Source organism: Dasypus novemcinctus, chromosome 28, assembly GCF_030445035.2.
Source record: "Dasypus novemcinctus isolate mDasNov1 chromosome 28, mDasNov1.1.hap2, whole genome shotgun sequence".
In the NCBI taxonomy this organism is placed as follows: domain Eukaryota; kingdom Metazoa; phylum Chordata; class Mammalia; order Cingulata; family Dasypodidae; genus Dasypus; species Dasypus novemcinctus.
In genome coordinates, this window is record NC_080700.1 from 3,052,651 (window position 1) to 3,068,475 (window position 15,825).

Below are 15,825 nucleotides of genomic sequence, written 5' to 3' on the forward strand. Positions count from 1 at the left end.
CCCTGGGAGAGAGGAAAGTGAGGAAGGGAGAAAGGGGAAATGTCAGATTCCTAAGCATTATATTTAACTGCAAAAAGAATTCCTTACTTGAAACTTTGTCTGGTATTTTGTTGGTTTGTCTTGCTTTTTTTCCTTCCTCTTTATCCCCCCGAGGCCCTTTTTTCTTTCTATGTCTCTTTTTTCCTTTCTTTCTTGCTTCCCTTCCCTTTTTGTCCTTTTTTTTCCCTTTCTTTCTTTTCTTTTTTATTTCTTTTTACATTAGGTGCTGCAGGGAGCATTTTACATTTGCTATATTTCCTCATCCTCCATTTCCTCTTTTCTGTGTGTATTAATTTTGGACACCAAAACTATCCCCTGTCCTCTACATCTTTCTATCCTCCATCATTTATTGTTTCTATTACATTACACCTCTCTTTGGACCCAATTTTTCTGACTTTTTATTTCTTTGTTCTGTTTCTGTCTTATATTAACTCTTCATATTATTGTCCTTTCTTTTTTCTTTCCCTCTCTCCTGAGCACACTGGCCTTTTAATTCACACTATATTCCTCCCCATATTCAGTTTACTGTCTCTTTATAGATACTCTACTTTTCTTACAGTTATCTCTCTACAGTGCTTACATGAGTCTAATATCCATTCTCATAGATCTCATGTGGTTCCTCTGTTAATATTTACTATCAATACTACTATTATTCATTTTCCTTTCTTACTCTTTTTGCTTTCTCTTGCCCTAATATTTCCCTTCAAGTGAACATAGCCAACAACAAGGAAATAGAGTAAGAACAAAGTGACAAAGAGAAAACTTAACACACATCCAAAAACAACTAATTAAACCCCAAACTAGACAAAGATGATAAGCAACTGATTAACTCTGTCAAAATAAAATGATGACCAGACAGCAACAAAAAACTACAAACCAAACTAATAATAAGGAAAACATGTCCCAATCCAATGACAAAACTAAAAATCAGGAAGAGGAACAGAACATCGAACAAGTAATTAAAGCTCTCAAAACATATATTAGGGACCAATTTGATGAAATGAAGGAGAAGATTAAGAAAATGAAGAAAACACTTGGAGAGAATAGAGAAGAAATTGCAATCATACACAAAAAGATAATAGATATGATAGTGATGAACAATACAATTCAAGAAATCAAAAATACACTCTCAGCAAATAACAGCAGACTTGAAGAGGCAGAGGAAATAATTAGTGATGTGGAAGACAGTACATCTGAAATTGAACAGATAGTAGAACTGATTGATAAAAAGATAAAAAAAAAAAAACCAGCAGGGAATTAGGGACCTGAATGACAATGCAAAATGTGCAAATATACACATTATAAGCATCCCAGAAGGAAAAGAGAAGAGAAAGAGGACAGAAGGAGTGTTGGAGGAAATAATGATGGAAAACATCCCAAACCTACTGAGGGAGATGGATGTACATGTCCAGGAAGCAATGCACCCCAAACAGCATAAATCTGAAAAGGCCTACCTGAAGACATATAATTATCAAATTATCCAATGCTCAAGAGAAAGAAAAAATTACTAAAAGCAGAAGGGAAAAGAGAACCATCACATATAAATGAGGTTCCATAAGATTAAGTGCTGATTTCTCATCTCAAACCATGGAGGCAAGAAGGAAGTGTTATGACATAGTCAAGGTACTAAAAGAAAAAAATTTCCAACCAGGGAATACTCTATCCAGCAAAGGTAACATTCAAAAATGAGGGAGAGGCGGCAGACTTTTCCCAGTGGTTAGGGCATCCGTCTACCACATGGGAGGTCCATGGTTCAAACCCTGGGCCTCCTTGACCTGTGTGGAGCTGGCCCTTGCCCAGTGCTGATGCATACAAGGAGTGCCATGCCACGCAGGGGTGTCCCCGCACAGGGAAGCCCCACACACAATAAGTGCGCCCCATAAGGAGAGCTGCCCAGCACAAAAGAAAGTGCAGCCTGCCCAGGAATGGAGACACACACACACACAGAGCTGACACAACAAGATGATGCAACAAAAAGAAACACAGATTCCCATGCTGCTGACAACAACAGAAGTTGATGAAGAAGATGCAGCAAATAGACACAGAGAACAGACAACAAGGATGGGGGGGGAAGGGAAAATAAATAAATAAATAAATAAATCTTTTTTGAAAATGAGGGAAAATTCAAAATATTCACAGAAGAACAGAAACTAGGAGAGTATGCCAACAAGAATCATGCACTTCAAGAAATACTAAAGGGAGTTCTGCAGTAAGAAAGAAAATAAAAGAGAGACATTGTAGGAGGAGAGTGTAAAAGTGACTAAAATGACAAAAAGAGAAAAAAATAAATCAAAATATGACAAACAAAAATCCAAAGAAAATATGCCTAATATAAGTAATTCCTTGACGGTAATAACAATGAACATCAATGGATTAAACTTACCTGTCAAGAGAGTCAGAATGGAAGATTGGATAAGGAAAGATGACCCAACTATATTCTGTCTACAAGAAACACATCTTAGACCCAGGGATTCAAGGAGGTTGAAAGTGAATGGCTGGAAAACAATCTTACAAGCAAACAATAACCAAAAAAGGGCAGGGGTAGCTATATTAATATCAGACAAAATAGACTTTAAAAGCAAAAAAAAATTGTGAGAGACAAAGATTGACACAACATATTAGTGAAAGCGATAATGTTTCAAGAAGAAAGAACAATCATTAACATTTATGGTCCTAAGAAAGTTGCCTCCAAATATGTGAGGCAAACACTGGAAAAATTAAGTGAAGGAATAAATGCCTCTACAATTATAATGGTGGGTTTAATACAACACTATCGACTATAGACAGAACATCTCCAAAGAGAATCAATAAAGAAACAAAAACTTTGTACAATATATTAGAGGATCTGGACCTAATAGACATATACAAAACATTACACCCAAATAGAGCAGGATATACATTCTTCTCAAGTGCACATGGATCATTCTCCAAAATAGACCACATGCTAGGCCACAGAAAATGTCTCAATGAATTCTGAAAGATTGAAATCATACAAAATAACTTCTCTGACCACAGTAAAATGAAGCTGGAAATCTGATAGGGCCAGAGACCCAGATTTGGCAACAAGATATGGAAGTTAAATAATGCACTTTTAGAAAACCAGTGGGTCAAGGAGGAAATCTCAAAAGAAATTATAACTAACTTGAAACTATTGAAAATGATAACACAACATACCAAAACTTATGGGATGCAGCAAAAGCAGTACTGAGAAGGAAATTTATAGCCATAAATTCTAACATCAAAAAAGAAGAGCTAAAATTGAAGACCTAACTGCACACTTGGAGAAATTAGTAAAAAAAACAACAAACTAAACCCAAAGGAAGAAGAAAGAAAGAAAGAACAAAGATTGGAGCAAAACTAAATGAAATAGAAAATAAGAAAGCACTTGAAAAACTAAACAAAACCAAGGGCTGGTTCTTTACGAAGATCAATAAAATTGAAAATCCCTTAGCTAGACTAACAAAGAAAAAAAGAGAGAAGATTGAAATATGCAAAATAAGAAACAAGAAAGGAGATATCACCACTGACCCCACAGAAATAAAGACTATCTATCATAAGAGGACACTTTGAAAAACTAATGCCAACAAGAAGGACAATTTAGAGGAAATGGACAAATTCCTAGAAACACATAAGCAGCCTACATTGACAAAAAAAGAAATGATGATCTCAACAAACCAATCACAAATAAAGAGATAAAATCAGTCATTAAAAATCTCCCAACTAAGAAAAGACCTGGGCCAGATGGCTTCACAGGTGAATTCTACCAAACATTCTGGAAAAAACTAACACCAGTCTTGCTTAAACTCTTCCAAAAAATTGAAACAGAAGGAATATTGCCTAACTCATTCAACGATGCCAACATTACTCTAGTACCAAAGCCAAACAAAGACACCACAAGAAAGGAAAATTACAGACCAATCTCTCTAATGAACCTAGACATGAAAATCCTCAACAAAATACTTACTAATCATATTCAACAACACATTAAATGAATTATACACCATGACCAAGTGGGATTCATTCCTGGTATGCAAGGATGGTTCAACATAAGAAAACCAATTAATGTAATACACCATATAAACAAATTGCAGGGAAAAAAATCACATGATCATATCTAAAGATGCAGAAAAAGCATTTGACAAAATACAGCACTCTTTCTGATAAAAACACTGCAAAAGATCAGAATAGTAGGAAACGTTCTGAACCTAATAAAGAGTATATATGAAAAAACCACAGCTAACATCATTTACAATGGTGAAATCCTAAAACCTTTCCCTCTAACATCAGGAACAAGACAAGGACGCCCACTATCACCCGTTCTATTTAACATAGTCTTAGCAGTACTTGCTTGAGCACTGAAGCAAGAACTAGACATAAAAGGCATCCAAATCAGAAAGAAAGAAGTCATAATTTCACTATTTGCAGATGATATGCTCCTTTGTGGTAGACTTCTTAGAAAACCCTAAGAAGTCTACCACAAAGCTTCTAGAACATATAAATGAGTTCAGTAAAGTTGCAGGTTACAGGATCAATGTGCAAAGAAATCAGTAGCATTTCTGTACACCAATAATGAGCAATCTGAGGTGGACATCAAGAAATAAATGCCATTTACAATAGTAAATAAAAATCAAATACCTAGGAATAAATTTAACTAAAGATGCAAAAGAATTATACACAGAAAACTACACAACACTTTCCAAGGAAATCAAAGAAGACCTAAATAAATGGAAGAACATTCCCTGTTCATGGATAGGAAGACTAAATATTATTAAGATGTCTATCCTACCAAATCTGATCTACAGATTCAATGCAAACCAATAAAAATCAACCCAGCATTCTTTAATGAACTAGTGAAATTATGAAATTTATTTGGAAAGAAAAGAGGCCCCAAATAGCCAAAGACATATTGATAAAGAAAAATGAAATTGGGGGAATAACACTATCTGACTTCAAAACATACTACAAATCTACAGCAGTGAAAACGGCATGGTATTGGCACAAGGATAAAGATACTGATAAATGGAACTGATTGAGAGTCCTGATATAGATCCTCATATATACAGTCATATGATATTCAACAAGGTCACCAAACCATCTCAACTGGGAGAGAATGGCCTCTTCAACAAATGGTGCCTGGGGAACTGGATGCCAATGTATAGAAGAATGAAAGAGGAATACCAATTCACATCTTATACAAAAATAAACTCAAAATGGATAAAAGACATAAATATAAGAGCAAGTTCATAAAGACCTTAAAAAGCAATGTAGGGAAACATCTACAGAACCTTATAATATGAAACAGCTTCATGAACTTCATCCCCAAAGCATGAGCAGCAAAAGAACAGATAGATAAATGGGAATTCTTCAAAATTAAAGCCTTCTGCACCTCAAAGGAGTTTGTCAAGAAAGTGAAAAGAGAGTAAACACAATGCAAGAAAACATTTGGTAAGCATATATCTGATAGGAGACTTATATCCTGCATATATAAAGAACTTCTATATCTTGAAAATAAAAAGACAAACAACCTATTTTAAAAATGGGAAGAAGATTTGAACACACACTTCTCCAAAGAAGATATACAAATGGCTAAAAAGCACATGAAAAAAGTGCTCAAAATCATTAGATATTAGGGAAATACAAATCAAAACAACAATGAGATACTATCTTACCCCCATAAGACTGGGAGCTATCAAAAAATCAGAAAACTACAAGTGCTGGAGAGGTTGTGGAAGAATGGAAACACTCGTCCACTGCTGGTGGGAAAGCAGAAGGATCCAGCCATTCTTTAGGACAGTTTGGCTGTTTCTTTAAAAACTAGCAATAGATTTGCCATATGACCCAGCAATTCCCCTGCTTGGTTTATACCCAGTAGAACTGAAAACAAGGACACAAAACAATATATGCACACCAATGTTCATAGCAGCACTATTCACTATTGCCAAAAGTTGGAATTAACCCAAATACCCATCAACAGATGAATAGATAAAATGTGGTATATACATGCAATGCAATACTACTCAGGTATAAGAACGAATACAGTCCAAACACATGGATGAATTTTGAGAACCTTATGTTGAGTGAAGTAACCCAAGCATTGAAGGACAAATACTGCATGACCTCTCTGATATGAAATAAGTAAACCAAGCTGTCTCAAAGAGCTAGAGATTGGAAGATAGGCTTAAAGGAAGTTGGGGGTAGAGAAAGTTTGCAAGCTGACACCTACATGGGTGAAATCTAAGCTGGAGGTAAGTATTTATACAGGAAAGGGATAAAATGGGGGCATATGGATACTTTGTGTGGGGATTTGTGGGCTTGAGGGGGGGCTAGGGAAGGAAAGAAGGGTCAAATGACCCAAGAAATTGGGGGGAGGTGAGAGGAACATTTGAACATAAGAGGTTTTCAAGTATGGGGTTGAAATTACAATGTAAGAGAAACTTTAGGAATGTAAGAAGGAACATCATCAGTTTAAGATGCTTAAGGGGGGCATCTGACACAGGGCAGACTTCTAGGGAGTGTGTAAATGCTCATTTTGTCATCGTGGGTTAATTGGGTGGAGACCCATACAATGAAAGTGAAAATATACCCACATCCTGGGGAGGACTGATGTTCTCAGAGGGAATTGTATCTCTCGAGAGTATTGGTGGCTACCAATGGGTTAGGGCAGTTAAGGACATGAAGCCTTCAACATTGTTTCAAGTATCTCTGAATATGGTCCTTCAAGTAATGAAGATTGATTGTCACTGTGGGCCCTGAGGGGAGGGGGAAAGAGGTATTGAATAGATGGAATCATTCTAACTGTGGGGCAATGGAAGAAGTGTTCCAAAAGATCATGCAATGATGAATATAGGACATCTTAAATTACACCAAAAATGTATAAAAGCCTATAAGCTAAAATGTAAACCATAATATAAAACATAACTAAAAATTTAGAAAATTGTATATTCTAAAATATAAACCATAATGTAAACTCAAATGGAACCATGTTTGAAAGCTATTGTTTCAATGTCTATACATCACCTGCAGCAAATACAATATGAACATGTAAAAAGATCATTGGGGAAAGGAAAAAGAGTTTGATGTTGGATATGTAGGAGTACCATATATTATATATGTAAATTACTGTGATCTAAAACTTTTGTGAAGACAAACTTAATAAGTAGAATTAAAAAAGGATGTAGACACTGAGGAATAAATGGAAGAAATTGCCTTGCCACTATACATACAGGGCAACACCTATAGAAGTGATGAAAGGCAAAACATCAAAAAAAAAAAAGCTTTATCTTTTTTTCATTTTTTGATACTCCATTTTATTTTCACTTTATTTAATTTTTCTAAATTAGAATGTATTCTATATCTCACCTTTAAACCCACCACTATATTCGATTTTACTATTAATGGAAACTGTCAATATATTAGGCTTCATTTTTAAGGAAGTTTTGGACCACAGAGAGGTTCAAATATGGCAGGGGAGGAACACTGGTGTGGGGTGTTATTGATAGGAAAGCAGGGCATGTATACAGGGTACATAAAAACCACTGAGAGAGTGCTGAGTTCCCTGCCAGTGCAGCTCTATCACATTCCCCAATGGAACAGCAATAATCCCCCAAGTGCAATGGCAAAGACCAAAAAAGAAGGATGGTCCAACAATGAGCCCTTGATACTAATGACTATGCTTGTGAGTCTGTGCACCTGAAGTAAGAACTAGGCCTAGAGCTGCAGGGTGCCTAAGAGTTACCTCTGGAGAGCCTCAAAGTTGCTCAAATGTGGCCAGTCTTGAAGCCAAACTCAGCATGTAAATGCATTGCCTTTGCCCCTGCATGGGACATGACTCCCAGGGATTAGCCTCCCTGGGACTGATGGATTACTACTAAGCAACAGCTGATGATGTAACTAGAAAATGACCTTGAATAAAAGGGTCAACTCAGAACAGCAGAATATCTCAGCCTACATGTAATATCAGGTGATAAAAACTGCTTAATGATTTTGGAATTAAGGGGAAAATGGAAAGGACAAATGAGTTTATATGGCTGTGAGTCTCCAAAAAAGTGTCAACTTTACACATGCCTCAGCAGGGCCCAGAGACAGCCAAATTAGATACAACCCCAGATACTGGTTCTACTGAGGGCTACAGAGACCGACAGGTTCTACAGTCATGGCAGATCACTCTGGAGTTCAGTGCCACGTCAGTTGGCTCTACTTTGGAGTTTGTGTTCCTGAGTGTGATGGAGTTGGACTCAGATATGACCTTTCAACACATGCCTCTTCTGTTACTTTTACCAGAACTGTGGTTGGCACTGGGGTTGCTATATATTCAAGAGACCTGAATCTCTGGACTCTCCACATGACAGCTAGGCCCTGCACCTCAAAAGACTTGCAACTCCTACTCTCTGGTTTATTGGACATACCCCAGTCAGCTAACAGGGAGTTGAAGAAGGTCAGCCACCACACCAGGGATCCAAGAGTGCCTACAACTGCAAGCGGGAGAATTGCATCCATCATCCATATGGAATATAGCCCCCTCTTGATATAGATGGGGACTGTACATAACCATCCCAGGGTCCACAGGATGGAAGAATAGAGTATGAATTAGAGCAGACTTACTGATATTCTACTATGGAACTATTGTGATTAATAATGGAAGAATTGTAGCACTGATGTGAAGAAATTGGCCACAGTAGCTGTTGAGGGTAGGAAAAGGGAAGAGACATGATGTGGGCCATTTTTAGGACTGGAAGTTGTACTGCATTGTACTGCAGGAACAGATGGTGGACATTTTATTTCCTGCCGTGGCCCACTGGGTTGACTGGAGGAGAGTGTAAACTACAATGTAAACTACTATCCATGTGGTGCAGCAGTGCTCCAAAATGTATTTACCAAATGCAACGAATGTGCCATGATGATGAAAGAGGTTGTTAATGAGGGAGAAGTAGGATGAGGACAGTGGGGGTTATATGGGAACCTCATATGTTTTTAATGTAACATTAAAAAGAAAGAAAGAAAGAAGGAAAAAAAGAGAGCAAAAATATGTATTCCATTGGATATATATATATATCCAAAATGAGGCACATATATATATATATATGTATAATATGTATACATATATATATGTATAATATACATATATATATGTATAATATGTGCCTCATTTTGCTAACCCATTCATAGTTGATTGACATTTGGGTTGCTTCCATATTTTGGCAATTGTGAATAATGCTGCTATGAACAATGATGTTACAATATCTATCCAAATAACTGCTTTGTAGTCTTTGGAGTAAATACCTAGTAGTTCAATTCCCAGTTCATTTGGTAGTTCTATACTTAGCTATCTGAGGAAGTGCCAAACTGTCTCTCATGGCAGCTACAAGATTTTACATTGCCACCAGCAATGAATTAATGTGCCTATTTGCCCACATCCTCTCCAGCACTTGCTATTTACCATGTTTTCAATATCAGACATTCTAATGGGGGTGAAATTGTATCTCATTGTGGTTTTGATTGGCAATTTCCCAGTGGCTAATGATGTATAGCATCTTTTCATTTCCTTTCTGGCCATTTGTATATCATCTTTGGAGATATGTCTGTTCAAGTATTTGCCCATTTTTAAACTGAGATGTCTTTTGGTTGTTAAATTAAAAGATTTCCATATATATTCTCAAAAGTAATTCTTTATCAGATATGTGGTTTCCAATTATTTCCCCAGTGTATAGTTTGTCATATTACTTTCATGATACAGTCCATTGAGGAATAAAAGTTTTGCTGTTGTTGTTGTTTTGTTTCTTTGTTTTTTTTTCTTTTTAATTTTGATGAGGTCCTAATTTTTCTTATTTCATTTTTTGCTGATGCTTTGGGTTTAATGACCAAGAAACCATTGCCTAACACAATGTTGAAGATGCTTCCTTATTATTGTCTAGGAGTTTTGTAGTGCTAGCTCTAATATTAAGGTATTTGATCCATTGTGATTTGATTTTTGTACATGATTAGTGATAGGGTCCTGCTTCTTTTTTTTTTTTTCCTACAAATGCAGATACAGTTTTCCCAGTACTCTTTCTAGAAGAGACTATTCTTTCCCAATAGTGTGGGCTTTGCCACCTCAACAAATATAAGCTAGCCATAAATGTAAGGGTTGATCTTCGAGCTCTCCATTCTATTCTATTCATCCATTTGTTCTTCCTTGTGCTAGTATCATGCCAGTTTACTTTTTGTGGCTTTGTAATAAGATCTAAGACCAGAAAGTGTAAGTCCTCTAATTTCATTCTTTTTCAAGATGGCTTTAGTTCTTCAGGGCCTCTTACAATATACTTTTGATGATTGATGTTTCCTTTTCTGCAAAGAAGGGTATTGGAATTTTGATTGGGATTCAATTAAATCTATAAATTGATTTTGGTTTTATTGGTATCTTATGATATTTAGTCTTCCAATCCATGAACACATAGTGTTTTCCTATTTATTTAGATCTTCTTTGATTTCTTTTAGCAATGTTTTGAAGTGGTTTTATGGAGATATATTTACATACCACACAGTTCATTAAAGCATACAAACAGGGAAGTGGATGTGGCTCAAGCAGTTGGGCACCCACTTACCACATGGGAGTTCCTGGGTTCACTTCCCAATGCTTCCTGAAAAAATAAAAAGAAGATGAGCATAGAACAAGCAGACAACTAGCACAAAAACAAGGGGGCGGGGGGAGAAAAATAAATAAATAAACAACTGCTGTCAGTATATTCAGAAAGTTGAGCATTAAACACCAGAATCAATTGTAGAACATTTTCATTAATGCAAAGAGAAAAAAAAACTCTCAATCCTTCTATCATTCCACAGGCCCACATAAATCACTACTCTATTTCCATCTACATAGATTTTTTTATATTTATATTTTATACAAATGTGATCATACTATAGGTCGTGCTTTGTGTCTGCATTCTTTCACTTAGCATAATTATTTTTCTTTAAATCTGTGAAGTTTTAGGTTTGCATTAATGTCATGTAAGAAACACAACATTCCCCTATACACCCCTATTGCTAACACTTAGCATTTGTGTGGTAACTGTGTCAAAACTGATGAAAAAACATTAAAATATTACTAACCATAGTCCATAGCTTGCATTAGGTGCTTTTTCTCCATATACAACCCTATTATTAATAATAATACCTTGTAATAGGGAAGTACATTTGTTATAGTTCTTGACAGAACATTTCTATATTTGTGTTATTAACCATAGTTTTCATCCACGACAGAGTTCAATGTGTTATACAGTTCCTTTTTATTTAACTTTTTTAATTGAAATATATCACTCATACATAACATACATAAACAATTAGTGTATAATAATAGTTGTGAACTTACAAAGCAAACATACATAACATCAAACAAACATAACATCTCACCCTACCACCAATAACTTGCATTGTTGTTAAACTTTTTAAACTAATGATTAAAGAGCTTTGTCAAAATATTACTACTAAACAAAGTATTTTCCCCCAACCAATCCTACTATCTTGATCTCATTTACATATGAACATACATAAACAACTAAGTGTGTAGTAAAAGTTGTGAGCTTCAAAGCAAACATGCATAACATCATACAGGGGTCCCATATATCAATCTTCTACCAACACCTTGCATTGCTGTGAGATATTTGTTACAAATTATGAAAAAATATTGTCACAATCTTACTACAAACCATAGCCCTTATCTTATGTTTGGTGTATTTTTCCCCAAATCCACCCTATTATTTTTTAAAAATATTTTTTAATGACAGAAGTTGTAAACTTATAAAACAATCATGCACATGAGCAGAATTCCCAAACAACACCCCTCCATCAACACACCACAATGTGGTGTGTCATTTGCTACAGATAGAATAATATCTGATTATTGCCATGTCCACAGCATACATTTGGCTCACTTTTTCCATACTGCCTCAGTATCAACACAGTACATCTTTCGTGTAGATGTAAGAATATTGTTATTACTACTAACCACAGTCCATAGGTCACTCTAGCTGTATTTTTCCCATGCATCTCCACATTCCCAGCATCGTGTAGTAGTGATATACATTTGTTCTAGCTCACAAAGGACACTCTTGCATCTATACCATCAAACACAATTCTAACCCACCTCTTGGTTTACTGTGCTATCCAGTTCCTAGATTATTCTCAACCATTCTGTCAATCGGCATTTACATAAGTAGACTATCATTTTCAGTCACATCTCCATTTATAAACCAGCTGCCACTTGCTGTGTGTTACCATCTACTCTATACAGTTCCACAATTTTACAGTAAAGATAATTAAAACTTCTACATACATTAAACATCAGTAATCCACTCAGTCCTTCTCTTTAAGAATCCACCACCTACCACCAGGCCTTGAAGATATTTTCCAATAATTTCTTCTAGAAGTTTTATGGTTCTTGCTTTTATTTTTAATTTTTTTAATCCATTTTGAGTTAATTTTTGGATAAGGTGTGAGATAGGGGTCCTCTTTCCTTCTTTCAGCTATGAATGTCCAATTCTTTCAGCACCATTTGTTGAATGGATTGTTCTGCCCGAGCTGTGTGAGTTTGACAGACTAGTCAAAAATCACTTGACCATACCTGTGAGGGTCTGTTTCTGAACCATAAATTTGGTCCCATTGGTCTACTGTGTCTGTCTTTAGGCCAGTACCATGCTGTTTTTACCACTATAGGTAGGTATTATGATTTAAAGTCGAGATGATGGTTCACTTTTCCTTTTTATGATGTTTCTGGTTATTCAGGACTCCTTACCCTTCCAAATAAATTTAATGTTCATGTTTTCAATTTTTTCTTTAATGCTGGTAGAATTTTTATCAGATTGTATTAAATCTGTATATCAATTTAAGTAGAATTGACATTTTAATGATATTTAGTCTTCTAATCCATGAGCATAGAATGTTCTTCCAATTATTTAGGGCTTTTTTTATTTGTTTTAACATTGAGTTGCACTTTTCTGAATACAAGTGCTTTCCATCATTGGTTCATTTTATTCCTATTTGAGTTTAATCTGTTATATTTTATTTTCACCACTCCTTTGACACTTTTAGTTACTTTTATTGATTTACTCTTCATTTCTAGACTCTCTTCCAGGTCTCTCTTTCCTGTCTTTCTTTTCTTTTCAGGCTCTAACACACCCTTTAGTATTTCCTGAAAATCTGGTCTCTTGCTTAGAAATTCTCTCAGTTTCTGTTTATCTGTAAATATTCTAATTTCACTATAATATAAGATTCTCAGCTAGAAGTTTTTCTCTTGTAGCATTTTAAATATATCAGACCACTGTCTTCTTGCCTCCATGGTTTCTGGTGAGAAATCAGCACTTAAAATTATTGGATATCTCTTACATGTTATGCATTGCTTTTCTCTTGCTGCTCTCAGAATTCTCTGTCTTTGGCCTTTGACATTCTCATGAGTATGTTTCTTGGAGTTGGTCTATTTGGATTTTTTCAGATGGGAGTATGTTGTGTTTCTTGGGCAGGGATATCTATGTCTTTCAATAGGGTTGGGAAATTTTCTAACATTATTTCTTTAAATATTCCTTCTGCCTCTTTTCCCTTCTTTTCTCCTTCTGGGACACCCATGACACATATATTTGCATGACTTTTGCTGTCATTTAGATCCCTGAGACCTTGTTGAATATTTTCCATTCTTTTCTTCATCTCTTCTTTTGTATATTCACTTTCAGAGGCCATTTCTTCAAGCTCACCAATCCTTTCTTCTGCCTCTTCAAATCTGCTCTTATATAATTCCAATGTTTTTTTAAAAAATTTCATTGATTGCACCTTTCATTCCCATAAGATCTGTTATTTTTCTATGTATGCTTTCAAATTCTTCTTTTTGCTCATCCAATGTCTTCTTAATATCCTTAATGTCTTTAGCCATCTCATTGAATTTATTAAGGAGATTTATTTGAACATCTATGATTAGTTGTCTCAACTCCTTTATGTCATCTGGAGGCTTATCTTGTTCCTTTAACTGGGCCATAGCTTCCTGTTTCTTGGTGTGGGTTGTAATTTTGTGTTGGTGTCTTTGCATCTGGCTTACTAGAATATTTTTTTCTGGGTGCAGTTTTTCTCTTTATTTAATGGCCTCCTATCATTTCTCCCTTGCTGGTTGTGCAGTAGGAGCCAAGCATGTAGTTGGTGCTCTAAGCTGTGGAGACTCAAGCTGCCCTCATTGCGCCAGGGACCAATGATGCTTCTTCCAACACTCTTCTTTGCCAGGGGTAGGGACAGAATCACAGCTATGTGGAATAATCCACGTGCAGACCAAGACTGTAGTTGCCTATAGAGACTGATGGAGCTTCACATCCCTTTTCCTCATATGCAGTGTGGGTCCAAAATGAATTCAGTTGCCCTGGTAGACTTCTGGTTTTCAGTGTATGCCAGCCAAAGTTCCCTGCAGTTACCTGTATAGGCTGGTGCAGGACTCCTCAGCCTCCTCCCAGCCAGAGGCAGGACTGAAGCCTAGGCTAGGGCTGCAAGCTGATCTGCGTGAAAGAAACTGGTTCCTGCAAACACTGAAAGTTTAAGTCAGCCCATCTTCCCCTCAGGCAGGGGCAGAGTCACAATCATGGCTACTGGGCTCTTTCTGACTTGGGCTCATTCTCACCCCAGCCTTTCCCAGGGCTATCTCTTAGCCAGCCAAGTCTCCCAATCCATAACTGAAATTGGCAGCCAACCATCTCTTCCTCCCCTGCTTCCAGGAAATGGAGCTTTCAATTCCCATCACAGAACACCTCCTGGGGCAGCTCATCCTGCCAGAGTAGGATGATCACCAGTCTCTGTGGCTTGGCCAGTAATTACCCGGAGAGGCTGGTGCAGATCACTGCAGCTTCCTCCCTGCTGGAGGTGGCACTGGAGCCTAGGCTAGACCTGCAATACGATCTGGATGGGAAGAAGCCAGTCCCCACCAGCACTGGGATTCTCAGTCCACCCCGCTTCCCCTTGTGCCAGGTGTAGAGCTAAGATGTTGGCTCCCAGCCTCTTTCTAGCCTGGACAGGCTCAAACCTTAGCTGTTCTCAGGATTATACTGTAGCCCACTGAATTTCCTTATCAGTAGCTGAAATTGGCGACCAAAATGTTTCTTCCTCCCCCATTTTGGGGAAGTGGAGCTTTCAATTCCAGCCACGGAATAGCTCCTGAGGCGGCTTGTGCCTCCAGTGGAGGATGGGCACTGGCCTCCATGGTGTGGAACACTCTATTTATGAGTCTTCTCAGCAGACGGGCAGTCGCCTTCTTCCACTCCCCCAAGGGTGTTGCAGGATGCTCTTCTGGCCTCATGGAGCCCCCAAAAAGGTGCTTCAGCTAGCTCCAGAGAGCTATGGGTGTTTGCTAACTGCCCTGTAGCAGGAGCTGACTCTAGGAGCTCCTTACTCTGCCACCATCTTGCTGATTCTTCTACAGTTCCATTTTTGATTCTATAACTTTCCTTCCAATAGCATACATGACCCAAAATTTGCTCTTTCACCACATTCACATACATATTTTAGCACTGTTTATTACACTGTCAATAATGAGCTATCATCACTTCTTTCCATTTCCAACATTACAATCAACCTAAATAGAAATTCTGCAGAAAATAGCATCAGCTTCCCATTCTTTACCTCCATTCTATCTCCACATGAGCTAGATTCTAGATTCTAAATCTGAGTTGGTTATTATTAGTTGATATTAGTGAGATCAAATAATATTTGTAATTTTGTGTCTGACTTATTTAAGTCAACATAATGACCACAAGGTTAATCCATGTTGTCACATGCATCAGGACTTCA